The sequence below is a fragment of the Bidens hawaiensis genome, unplaced genomic scaffold, assembly GCF_021521415.1.
Source record: "Bidens hawaiensis isolate Kalapana, Puna unplaced genomic scaffold, B.hawaiensis_p1.1 tig00000369_1, whole genome shotgun sequence".
NCBI classification, from domain to species: domain Eukaryota; kingdom Viridiplantae; phylum Streptophyta; class Magnoliopsida; order Asterales; family Asteraceae; genus Bidens; species Bidens hawaiensis.
Window position 1 is genome coordinate 3152054 of NW_027491028.1, and position 12975 is coordinate 3165028.

The window sequence follows — 12975 nt, forward strand, 5'->3', positions numbered from 1 at the left end:
TGCGGTAACATAAAACACAAGAAAGTCGTCGTTAAAAAAGAGAAGAAAAAAAAAGTGAGCAAATATAGGAGTGGGTAGGACAACTTTAAACCATAAAGCTATGTTCATCCTTTACACTCACCCTATCTCTCTCCCTGTTCTTTTGGTACTTCTGTTCTTTTTGAGTAAATCTGTCATTTTTCAACTCAATGTTATTTCTGTACTAACCTTGAAATGTTCTAACCTACAAGTTTATAAAAAAGAATAAAAAACTAAAATGGACAAAACAAGAATTGCATACATACATATTTATAATTATATATACATATAATTATAACATTTGCAGTATCAAGTTGACAAGGAAACTTACTCCCTTAATGTGAATAGAAAAATTTACTTACATGGGTCCAAAACTTTCTGATATATGCAAGTGACATAAATAGCCTTCATTGCAAACCAGCAAAGCATTGACTTTCATTGACCATTCCTATTCTACCCTCTATATATTTCCATTACTAGTCATCACTGTCTCTTGATCATTTCATCATTTCATCCTCCAAACTAAATTTGCATGTCATCAATGGCTTCTGTGTTCATAATATTATTAATCTCAACACTTCCATTATCTTTATCATCATCATCAATGCCTAATTATTCCACCAAAGGTAAATGGAAGCTTTTGAAGAGCAACATCGGTGTATCCGCCATGCACATGGCTTTGCTACCGAACGATCGAATAATAACATTCGATCGGACCGATTTTGGTCCATCCAACATTACTCTCCCGGAGGAAAAATGTCCTCCGGGATTGGATTGTTACGCGCATTCGGTCGAATTCTACCCTGCGAAACGCGGGGTTCGACCACTTACTATACTGTCGGACCTGTGGTGCTCGTCCGGGGCGTTGTTGACGGACGGTGTGTTGATTCAGTCCGGTGGGAATAATGCGGGTGAACGTGTGGTTCGGACGTTTAGTCCTTGTGAGGATTGTGATTGGGTGGAGATAAGAAATGGGTTGGTGTCACCGAGATGGTATGCTTCGAACCAGTTGTTGCCGGACGGGAAAGTGATTGTCGTCGGAGGAAGAAGACAGTTTACGTATGAGTTTATCCCGAAGAAGACCTTAAATTCCGGTAAGCATGTCATTCTGTCAACTAAACGTTAATGAATTTCTTCTTTCTATATTTAGAAAGCTGGCTTGATTTATGATTCATGGACCATCATGGTTTTTGGACTTTGGAATCGGTCGTACATGAAGCAACTGAAAATCCGAGATTCAAAAAATATATTTCCAATTTACATAATTTTAATTAAATAATATGTTTTTTTAAGTATAGGAATCACATATTATAATAAGTTTAATTGTTTTTAGACAATTTTAAATTATAACATGTTTACATTTTTTATTTAGCTAGTATCTAGCTACTAAATATCTCTTTTCACTTTTTTAAACCCATTAATACTCAAAAGGTAAAAAATAAAAATAATTTTAAACCTACCATTGGGCTAAACATATTTGAATATAAGATGTACGATAGCGTGCTAAAAATAGCCGGCTCAATTCAGCAAACCAGCAAAACCGAATCCTTTTGGCTAATTGGCCAGTAAGACAAAGTCATCCAACCTGGTTTGGTTGATTTTTTAAAAAACATTGTAGTTACGGTTTAGCTCAAATTTATTTATATTCAATTTACTTATAATTTTTAATACCATATTATTAGAAAAGAATCTAATTATAACATAGACAGATAAACGAATAACAAACTACTTAAAAATTACACGGATGTCAATAATATCATTACATACGAAAGTTAATATTGAGACCATCAAACAATTTTTTTCTCACCTATTGAATCTATGTACTCTAGTAGCTACTAGTTTGTTGTATGTGAACAGAAGGATTGATATCATGATGAGTTGGTTTGTCTCTCTCATTTCATAGGGGCTGTCACATGTTTGGTTCCCTCCCCAAACCTTTTTCCCTCTTTTATGGCAGCTTTCTTTGTAAACTTTTTTTTACACAATATTATTATCATCAAAATTATTTTTTATGGATATATTATTTTTGAATTTATTATTATTGTTATCTACTTATTCAAGTGATTTTGTTGTTTTTTTCCGTAATATTATTATTACGTGCATTAATATTTAGATTAGTTTTCATTTATTATTGTTACCTACCAATGCTATTATTGTTACTACTACTATATATTATTAGCAATTTTATTATCAGTATTAGTTATCTTCTCTTATTGTTGCCATCTTACAGCTTAATAATTAGGTTTTGCAGTTAAAAGTAATACTGCTAAAAAAAACTTTTATTTTTTATATTTGTAATATACATGTATCTAAATCGTGCCAATTGTAATTACTGGATTATTATTAGTTTCTAACATCTTATAAAATTGTAGAGGAATATGAGCTTCCGTTTCTTCGAGAGACTCTCAGAACCGACGAGTTCCCGAACAATCTCTACCCGTTTACTCACCTAAACACCGACGGAAACCTCTTTATCTTCGCAAACGACCGTGCAATATTACTCGATTACGTGCATAACAAGGTGTTACGTAAGTACCCCGTGATGCCCGGTGGAGTATCTCGTAACTACCCCAGCACCGGTTCCTCAGTTTTGCTTCCCATGAATCTTTCCGCCACGACAAAAACATCTCCTCCGGTTGCCGAGGTTTTTATCTGCGGCGGAACAGTTTCAGACGCCGTTAATAAAGCTATTGCGGGTGTGTTTGTGGAGGGTAGCAAGAGTTGTGGACGGCTGAGATTAAACGATGTTAACCCACAATGGGATATGACTGAAATGCCCATGAGACGAATAATGAGTGACATGTTGTTGTTACCTAACGGTGACGTTTTGATTATAAACGGAGCGGGTCGTGGGGCCGCCGGGTGGGAGTATGCACGAGAACCCGTGCTTGAACCGGTTTTATACGAACCCGGTTCGAAAATGTTTCGGAAAATGAACCCGACAACGATACCGCGGATGTATCATTCGAGTGCTCATTTATTATCCGATGGCCGGGTTATCGTTGGTGGCAGCAACCCGAACTCTAATTATAATTTCTCGGCTCTTTTCCCAACCGAGCTTAGTGTTGAAGCCTTCTCGCCCCCGTATTTATTTAGCTCGAAATCCCGACCCAACATATCCCGAATTGAAACCGGGGTGAATTTGGTTTACGGGCAAAAAATGGCGGTTAATTTCCGGTTGAAGCGGGACGGGACGGGATTTGACGGTGGGAAAGTTTATGTGACGATGATGGCGCCATCGTTTACTACTCATTCGTTTTCAATGCATCAAAGACTGTTGATGGTGGAAGTGGCGGAGACAAGGCGGCGGTTTGGTGATAATTATGTTGTAGTGTGTTTAGCTCCGGAGACGCCAGAGGTGGCGCCTCCGGGGTATTATCAGTTGTCGGTTGTATATGATGGAGTGCCTAGTAGAAGTAGATGGGTCCGTATTGGATTATCAAGTTGGTAGTTGAGTTGTAAGAATGTATTGCATGCAAGTTGGTAGTTGGTGTTAAGTATCATTTATCAAGTCTCAGTTTATTTATTTTGTTGTTTTAGCATTAGATGAAACAAAATTGACAAGTGATGAACATGTTTGGATTAGGCCCAATTGAGCATGGATTTTACAACGGATCTTGTTGACCTGATGACTTAATCCATGAAAACTATTGGGCTTTCTTTTGTGGTATTATATCAGCTCAAACCAATGTGGGCTTGATTAAGAGAGTTTTGGGCTTCGCTACAACTTAAACCCACTTACTCATATTTAGCATCTAATTGGGCCTTAACTGGATTTTATTCAATTCTTTTGGTCCAAAAGTCTTTGGTTGATTTTCGCTCGGTGGTCTAAACTAGAGGTGCACAAATCGGGTTTTTTAAATACTTGGGTTCGGGTATGACCGGTTATTGGAAAATCAGGTATTGGCAATACCCGGGCCAGGTTCAAGCAGGGTATTGTCTCTAAAAACCATACCCTATGTATCGGGTTCAGGTTGGGTATAGAACAAGGTATTCTAAAACCATGTATTTAAATACCTTATTTCCGGGTATTAAAAAACCCTATTTGCAGGTTTTTTCTGGCCTTTTCGAGTATTTTTCGGATATAATTAGATTTTTTAAGAGGTTGCACCTTTTAGGATTATTTTCCGGGTAATATCTAGTATAGATTGAGTATTTGAAAAACCCAGTTTGGGTATGGAACCGGTTCGGGTTTTCGGATAATACCGGGTACAAATCGGGTCCGGTTTCTGGTACGGGTTTTGGTACTGAAATGCATACCCTATCCGTACCCTACGGGTAGGGTCGGGTATAAAAAAAATTGATTCCGGGGTTCGGGTTTTTTATGCACCTCTAGTCTAAACAGTTTTCCACATCAACTTTCTTGCAAATTTACTCATATTAAAAGGTATAATCATTGTGATTGGACGTCAAACTTCTTATTTGCTTTTAGTTTGTTTTATATTTTCAAATTTGTGTCGGTTCACTACCGGAAAAAGAGGGGTAATTTTTATCGTTGATAGTCAATTGATTCCAGTCAAATTCACGTCAGCCAGCGGTCGCAACCCATGGTTTTTTTTCCCGTGAGTTATTTTTAGTCCATCGATTCTAGAGTCTGGAGGAATCACGTCAGGTCAAGGCTACAACGCGCCTATATTTTTTATTTTCACCATGGTCTTTTTTATGTAAATATTTTAATTTGTTATATTTTGAGTATGGACGAATTAACTTATTTATTAAATTCAGAGTCGTGATACCAACAAAAACTCGTGTCGCTTAACCACCACAACACATGGTTCTCTATTGTGACATTCGTCATTTTTGGTTTAAATTCACATTTATTTTTGTATGGTAAACCCGACCGTTTTGTCTTTCAGATCTCTTGATATTAATATAATAGTGGTTTTTATGTTACAAACTGATTTCACACTTATTGGATCTCAAAACACCCTTTATGGTATTTTAAAACACCCTTTTATGGTTAAAAACGACTTAAAACGAATTTCAGGGACCTAACTCGCCAAAGAACCAAAGAAGGGAACCAACCCCCCCCCCCCCCCCCTAAAGAGCCTCACCACTCAACCAGGGAGGTGAGATGGTCGCGGGTGGCGGCCACCTACGTACACTAGATTTCAAACTCGTTTTTGTTTATTATAACTCCTTAACCCCCAACTAACCATCTTTAATGCTTGTAATCTCACTGGTTGAACTTGGTGGCAATACCCTAACATTTCCCACATAAATACCAACCCATTATCACCCATTTTCAGCTGCTATCACTTCAAACACTCTCTCAAATTAGAATTATAAGCTTCTTTCCATTGTTCTTGACATTTTGACTTTTTGAAGTCAAACACAAGTCAATCTTTGATTTGAATCCGTTTTTGGTAATTAAATCTTGTATTTTCTCAGTTTGTTTATGTTATAATACTCTTCTCCTTTGTTTTCCCTTCTTCAACAATGGATAAATTAGGTGTTTATGGCATTCTAAGGCAAATTTACATGAAAGGGGGATTTTAGTCCATTTTATCATTTCAATTCATTTAAGCTTTTTGTTTTATTTAAGATCTGAGTTTTAAAATTTACATTAGTTCTATGGTTTTGGGTATGTGGCAACCAACCTCAAAATACTTGGTATGTCGGAACCAACTTGATCTTATAACAAGCTTGGACCAACGACGAACATCTGCTTAACATTGATGTTTGGAGTCTCTTCCTCATAGAACTCCTAAGTTAGTTAAGTTTCTATTTTTAATGAGTTATCTCATAACATATGTCACTTTGGAATGTCGAGTTCGGACTTGACAAGTTATCAAGGCCCGAACCGACTAAACTGAACAACCGTTAAAATCCCGTTTTGGTATTTATCTAAACAATGGGTCGTACACTATTGCATTAAACCAATCCCCACATATTTCCTTAACAAAGGTTAAGTAAAACTTGTGGATAAAAACACCAAGACTTGATTTCGGGTTAACTTACTTTTTAAAGCGTCACTTTAATTACTTAAGTTTTACACTTTAAACCCCAAAACTTTGTTTAATTATTTTGTTTGTTATTTCATTTTTACTTTAGATTTTCTCAAGACATCCTACTAACTTAAGGATCTTTTTAACCTAGGACTCGTACATTAACTCGTTTTCCCGAAGCTTTCTCTTGAACAAATTCTTCACTAAAGTCACATATTCCAAGTGAGTAATCACACTCTCCATTTGTATGCTTTTATACTTTTGGGGGTGGCATGCGTACCATATTCAAACTTACATGCTTTATGACCTCATTATTAAATCCACAGTTCAATACTATGTGTTTATACTAATATTTGCTCGATCTTTGTTTATTCCTCAAACTGATTACGTGATCGATTGGTTATTTTGATGTTGTTGTTGAGCCTCAATAAGTATGATCACATGCACCCCTAACTACTTTAGCCTTGTGCTAGTTGAATATGGCCTCATTATCCGAGTATCTTGGTTGTTACCAATTAGAAAGGATCCTCAGTTATTTACTTTAAATTTACAATGGTTGTTGCATTATTCTATATACACATGTGAATTGTGATTTTGTCACATTTTATATATAAAACAAAAACTAGTTTATTGTTCACCAACATTCGTGTTGATCAAATTTTTTTATGCATGCTACGGGTTTACTTTTAGGTTGCTTATGAAGATTGAAGACACATCACTTAGATTATACCTTTAGGATACTTTAATGAATTTAGTGTTGTTGTAATTGTTTGTATTTTATCTTTGAACAAGTTGTGTTTGAGTTATTGAATGAAATAATTGAGTTGAGTAAATATTGTCACTTTATTAGTATCATTGTGTTCTTGAGCAATCTGTTGCACCTCGGCGTGTTCCGCCGTGTTTGGTCGGGGTGTGACATCTATGTTTGATTTAAGAAGTTCGGTGACGCAATCATGTGATTGGTCGCAAAACTGCTTATTAGCTTTTAGTTTATTTGACATTTTCAAATTCTTGTCGGTTCGCTACGGGAAAATGCGTGGGTTTTTTTTATCATTAATATCGTCAAATGATTTCGGTCAAATTCACGTCAGCTCGCTGTCGAAATCCAAGGTTTTTTTCCCAATGAGTTATTTTAGTCCATCGATTCAGGAGGCTGGACAAATCCGCGTCAGGTCAAGGCCACAACGCGCCTATATTTTGGTTTTCGCCCCGGTCCCAATGCCATACTTTGTGATTATGACAAACTGAAAATTTTTGCCTTTTTCAGACACCCATCGCGACTTGACTCAAATTTTCGCGACGAAAATTCTTTCAACATGGGAATGATGTGACACTCGTCAATTTCAGGTTAACTCCGTTAATCCGAACTCCGTTAATTCAAACTTAAGATCACACGAACTGTAACGCATATCTCATTACATTTAAATTAGAGTTTAAATGACTCATGACAATCATTACACAAGTAGTCTTTCGGAATTTCACCGAAACACACACGAGTCGACTCAAACCGTTGGTGAACAAACGACAAATATCAAAACAATAAGTATTTGATAATTATGTGTTTCGTCTATGTGCTACTTGGTGTTTACATGCATAACGTTAATTTGTGTGGAAAATACACTAACTTGTTCTCGAAATTGATTAACTAGAAGTCTAGGGTGTGATGTGTAACTTATATTATAATTATTAATATATAAACAACCTTAACTAAAACCCAAACTCTTTCCCTCTCTCCCTCTCCCTCTTGGCGACGACAGCCCCCTTTCCCCCTCTCCTCTCTTGCTCGGCCGATCACCACACACACACATACATATACAAGTTATTATTCAAGCTTGCAATGAAGGTTTAAAGTGCTAGCTAGGTAAATTACATCATCTCTAGTCTATTTCATTGATTTAATTGCATGATTAAACCTGCAATCATAAACCCTAGGTGCTAAAAATGTTGTTTGTTGATGAACTAGGGTTTACATGCATGATTGTTAGTCATAGGTTAATTGTTTATTGAGTTTTGATGAAAACTGATGCTGGACAGATTATTGAATTCGTGTTTTGACGACTGTAACTCGATGTTAATATTATTTTTTGATGCGATTGTTGACTCTACAGTATACTAGGTCGAGTTTAGTTTCTGAAAAGTCTGAGTTTGTAATTTTTGAACGTATAAAATTCTGTTTTTATTATTTTACAAAACTGTTGTGCATGGCTGATTTGGGAGACCTGCTGTTAGGCTGTTTTGCGACTAAGATATCTCATAAACTACAAGACCAAGTGGATTGGTTACACTTTTGGAAGAAAATATATTGAGTTAGGAATCTAACCCAATTGGTCTTGCATTAATTGGATTTGTCATTTAACGGAAATGACAAATAACATTCTGTTGCGCATGATAACGATTGCTGTGTGTTTGCTGTGATGTTTTGATCTTAGTGATAAAAACATATATGATAAAAATATAATAAAAATAGTTTTAGAAACCTAATTCACGTGTTCTTCTGTGATGATTTTTGGTGATTTATTTTACTTGTTATAATATATTAATAAGAGTAATCTTTTCGAGTGAAAATCTGCATGGATAATTTAGCTGCTGTATTATTTAAATTGTCATGAAAAGTGCATAACCGATCGATGTTTTCTATGTTTTGACCAAATTGCCCTTTTGGGGGATAATTGCTAGTAATGTACAATGTTAATACTTGACACTTAAGTAGTTGTTCACACATGTAACGTATCACCAACGTGTTTGTCGAGTCGCACTTATTTCACAAACGAAACACGAAACGCATCTCATGCATAAGTTGTATGTGTCGAGTCTAGGGACTCAATCGTAGTTTAAATACTTAGAAAATCTCGCTTTTGTTTTTAGAACACTAGTGAGGATTTTCTATGACGCACATCTTTTCTCAGACCTTTTTGATTATCTTCACAAACAGTGAGTTTCACGTCCCCTTTTTACTCTTTTTAAACGCTTTTATTTGGGGCAGGTAACATACTCCAACGCTGTAGATTTTGTTTAGTTTTTATATATCACTTGTAAGGCTAAGTGGCAAACAAACCAACCAAAGTCCTTCATAACATAGAACCGGTTAATATTTGTATAATAGCGAGTCACTGTTGAGTAGTACTACTGGGTTTGACAAACCCCACCCAACTCTAAACTCGACTGTAGGTCGAGTGGGTGTAATTTTGGCTAACACATTACCATGGTCGTGGTTGACATGGTGGCAAGGCAATTGATAAACAGTCAGCTTCGGTGTCGAACACTTAGTAATACTTGTTGATAGGTTAGCTACCTATTGATATACAAATTGACTTAACACTATCTGGTAACGTAAACGCAAACGCAAACGCTTTATTTGTATAAACTTGTGAACTCACCAACCCTGTGTTGACACTTTTAGTATGTTATTCTCAGGTAGCCGAGGCGGGCGCGCGGTTTAGTACTTGCATTCGCTAAACATCATTGTTTTAAAAACTGCTTTTAATTTCTGTCTTGACAACTTGTGTTTTTAAGTCGTCCTATGTGGCGCACTGTTTTGGTTTACGATTTACGCTTCCGCATTTTTACTTAAGACTTAATGTCTTGGTTGTTTGAAATCTTTATTTTTGGTGTTTGATTATAACTAATGATTCCGATCCTGTTAGTTCACGCTCTCTGACGGTAAAACTCCGTTAGTGGATTTGAGGGTGTGACAGATTGGTATCAGAGCCTTTGGTTATAGCGAGCTAGAATTGCATGCATACTAGACTATAACCGCAACGACCCATTAGTTATGATCTTACGCACTGCATATAAGTATATAGATATGATATATATTTAGTTACTCATTTTCTTTATCTCTTAACCTCATTCATTCGTATGCGCGTAACCCATACACGACTTATCCTGTAAGGATGTCGACGCCATCGTCATCATCATCCGACCCGATGTCTCACACCCCTGGAAATGAACCGCATCTTCCCAACTCATCACCACCCCGAGTAGTCCCGGCACTAACAGCCCCCGCACCGAAGAGGTATCGCCCATTTGGAGACGTGTAAGAGGACAATGGTCACTGGAGTTGGTACCTCGAGTCTAGTCCAGCGGATCGTTTACTGTGTGCAAGTTCCACCGCTACCTCTCCCAGGTTGTCTTACATCCTTCAAAACGCTACCACCCCTGACACTCCCGATGGAGCGCGCTTTCGCAGCCCTCGTTTCTTGTTTAGGGCGTAAGGTTGACATTATGCACTCAACTAGAGAAAACGTGAGATAATTGAAAGTGAATGGAATCGATGTCCGAGAGAGAATTTCCTTCCTGACTGAAGCCATGAAGGAAGTTCAGGATGCTCATGTTCAGCAAATGGAGATAATGAACAAAATGCAAGCAGAGATGATAGATTTACGTGACCAAATTTTTAGTGCAAGAGCCCTTGCAGCGACAGCTGTAGCCCGCTGCGATACACTAGGGGCGCATATTGCCCCAAATGTAGCAGATTCTGAGGCAGAACCTGCGGAAGAACCCGAGGAAGATCCCGAGAAGGAACCCGAAGAGGAACCGGAGGAAGAGCCGGCTGAGGAGGCACACTCAGAGGTGTCCTCAGACGATGACATCTAAGAATGATAACACCTAGATGGAAGGGAGATGTCTGGAAGAAACGCTGGAAGTGGTCGCGGTAGCTCTAGCTCAACATGACCGCAGTAGAAATCGAAACTCTACTGAATGACCATGCGGCGGAAGCTCTAGCTGCGCACGTTCAGAATCAAGCCGGAGTCTTTACTTTCAAGAACTACCTAGACTGCAAGCCTAATTCATTTGACGGCACTGAGGGAGCCATAGGTTTCCTGCGTTGGGCCGAGAAGGCAGAGTTAGCTTTCGAGATGTGTAACTGTCCACCAGCCAGCAGGGTCAAGTTTGCTGTTGGAACATTGCAAGATTCCGCCCTCACCTGGTGGAACTCTAATGTGCAAATTTTTGGATTGGAATTGGCAAATGCAATGAATTGGGAAGAATTCAGAAACATGATGCGAGAAGAGTATTGTCCTGGAGAGGAAATCTCGAAGCTGGAGTCAGAATTTTGGGCTTTGAAGATGGTAGGTTCTGAGATTGAAGCTTACACCACCCGTTCCCACGAACTGGCAGTGATGTGCCCGCGAATGGAAATCCCGCCAAGTAAGAGAATCGAGATGCATATTGATTGTTTAGTACCCCAGATTCAGGGTATGGTGACGTCTTCCAAACCGGCTACAATTCAGCAAGCGATCCGAATAGCCCACAAACTGACAGAACAAGCAGTGGCACAAGGTGCGTTACCACCTAGAGGTTCCACCTCTAAAACCCGTGACAACTCGAGCAATGACAACAGTAACAACAACTCTGGGAATGGAAAGAGAAAGTTTGACAACACCAGGTCCTCATCATCGAACTTCCCATAGCAACAACACCACCGTAAACCCGAACTCGCTCGGAACTTCAATAATCAGGGTTCCAACAATAACAAAAACGGTGGCGGACAGGGTTCGATTGGCTATGCTGGAAAGTAACTGAAGTGAAACAAGTGCAACTATCACCATGCTGGCTCATGCGACCGTATCAAGTGTCTGAGATGCGGAAAAATGGGTCATCAGGCCAAAGAATGTAGGGGAGACCTAGCGGCAAAGGGTACTCCTAAACAGCCTACGGCGACTAAAGGGTGCTTTGAGTGTGGTCAAGAGGGTCACTTCAGGAAGGATTGCCCCAAACTAAAGCAGAATGAGAACAATGGAGGCAGCAACAGTGGTGGAAGCAGTGGTAAAGGTAGAGCTTTCGTCATTGGGTCGGGCCAGGCCCGCAACGATCCGAATGTGGTTATCGGTAAGTTTCCTGTGAACGACTGTTTTGCTTCTGCTTTGTTTGACATTGGAGCTGATAGGAGTTTTATATCGAAAGCCTTTAGTAAACTCTTAGACTTAACTCCAACCCCGTTAGATGCTAAGTTTCCTGTTGAATTAGCTGACGATAAGTCTATAGAGACAACTCATGTACTAGCGGGACGTAAGTTGAAACTGTCAGGTCATACCTTTGATATCGACCTTATACCCTTTACGCTTGGTAGTTTCGATGTCGTTGTCGGCAAGGACTGGCTATCCGAGAATAGAGCTGAGATTATATGTCACGACAAGATAGTCCATATCACTACCTCTTCTGTCGAAATCATCTCGATACAGGGCGAGAAGAGCGGCATGACTACAAGCGTCATCACCCTCATGAAGGCGCAGAAATATTTATGAAAGGGTCATGAAGGCGCAGAAGACATACCGATTGTGCGAGATTTTCCGGAAGTCATCCCGGAGGATTTGCCTGGACTCCCACCTATATGACAAGTCGACTTCCAAATCGAATTAGCCCCTGGTGCTGCACCCATAGCACGAGCCCCATATCGGCTCGCACCGGCGGAGCTTCAGGAGTTGTCCACTCAACTATAAGACTTGTTGGATAAATGTTTCATCCGACCCAGCTCATCACCATAGGGAGCCCTGTCTTATTTGTTCGAAAGAAAGATGGGACTTTCCGCATGTGCATTGATTACCGGGAGCTGAACAAGGTTACGATCAAGAACCGTTATCCCCTACCACGAATTGATGATCTGTTCGACCAGCTTCAAGGATCGAGTTACTACTCGAAGATCGATTTGAGATCTGGTTACCATCAATTAAGAGTGCGCGAAGAAGACATTTCAAAGACGGCATTCAGAACTCGGTACGGTCACTATGAGTTTTCGGTTATGCCTTTTTGGCTTAACCAACGCACCGGCTGTATTTATGGATCTCATGAATAGAATATGCAAGGCGTACCTCGGCAAGTTTGTGATTGATTTCATTGATGATATCCTATTTTACTCCAAGAACAAGACCGACCATAAAGAACACTTGAGGTTAATTCTGGAATTACTAAAAAAGGAACAACTATACGCTAAACTCTCGAAATGCGAATTTTGGCTTCGCGAGATTCACTTCTTAGGACATGTGATCAATGAGAATGGTATCCATGT

General features: G+C 38.9%; 1 pseudogene; it reads left to right on the forward strand.

The window, feature by feature from the left end:
• The first annotated feature begins 201 nt into the window (after positions 1-201).
• Positions 202-3469, forward strand: LOC143624109 (aldehyde oxidase GLOX1 pseudogene; annotated as a pseudogene).
• Positions 3470-12975: the final 9506 nt, after the last annotated feature.